The sequence below is a fragment of the Tupaia chinensis genome, unplaced genomic scaffold (assembly GCF_000334495.1).
Source record: "Tupaia chinensis unplaced genomic scaffold, TupChi_1.0 Scaffold144982_1, whole genome shotgun sequence".
Classification (NCBI taxonomy): domain Eukaryota; kingdom Metazoa; phylum Chordata; class Mammalia; order Scandentia; family Tupaiidae; genus Tupaia; species Tupaia belangeri.
This window is the reverse complement of record NW_006204841.1, coordinates 256,850-257,773: the sequence shown is the minus strand read 5'-3', so window position 1 is coordinate 257,773 and position 924 is coordinate 256,850. Positions and strand designations below refer to the sequence as shown.

The 924-nt window shown below is 58.3% G+C and overlaps 1 protein-coding gene across 1 annotated transcript in view; it reads left to right on the top strand.

Moving 5' to 3' along the window:
* NMU (neuromedin U) overlaps positions 1-924 on the top strand; it is a 39,988-nt gene that overhangs the window by 3,083 nt on the left and 35,981 nt on the right. The gene's annotated exons all lie outside the window — the stretch shown is intronic.

Sequence of the window (924 nt, the reverse complement as noted above, 5' to 3'; positions counted from 1 at the left end):
TGCAGGTGAAGTCGGGGCGTGCCACCTGCCCCGCAGCGAGCTGTCCTCCGAGTCCTGAGCAGCGCCACCCGCCGGGTCGAGCCCTTGAGACGCGAAAAGCTGAGCTCTGACGCGCACCGGTTCGCAGGCGCGGGATTGGGAAGGGACTGGAGACTTCCCGCACAAAGTTGGAGAGGCGAGCGTGCAAACGCGGTTTCGGGCAGGGCTGCGGCCGCGGCCAGCGAAGGCAGGTGCGGTTCGACCACAACGGGACGTCCTGAGCTCGGCTTAGCGGGAAGGAGAAACAGAACATCAAAGTCAGGAGGAAGGCCTGAGCGCCCGAGTCGGCGCTGACCAGAGCGCGAGCGTTCCAGCGGGTGACCGCCGTGCAGGGCGCTGAGCCTGGGGTCGCTCCAGGGCCCGCCGCCGCGCGGCCGCACCCCCGAGTTCCCTAGCGTGGCCGAGTTCTCGGGCTTCCTCTGCTCTCCTGTCCGCTGGACAGGCCGTTTCCTTACGGTTGGGAATGTCAGAAAATTAAACTCAATTAGAGATGGGGCCGGGGGGAGGAAAGAGGCTAGCATTCCTTTCTCATTCTATTTATTTTTTAGTGTTCTCCTTTCGTCGTTTTGACTTTTCTCCTTTCCTTAAGACACGGGTGGAGCGGTGTTTTTTTGGGGGGGCTCCCCTGCTTGAAGAGTGGGGCGACTGCTTTGAAATCTTAGCCAGGAGAAGCTGCAAACCTAAACCTTGCCCACACCCCCGGTAATGCTAGACAGGACTCAAGCGAGGTAAACGTCCATCCTTTGTGACTTTACATGTGTTCTTGGTGAAAGTCGGGGGGATCATCTTTACCTCGTTTCTTTCTCTGTCTTCTTTCTTCCTTTCTTATTTTTAGGTTTTGGCCTTAGGGCATGTGTGCTTGCCAGAGAGAGAGACAGTGAGAGG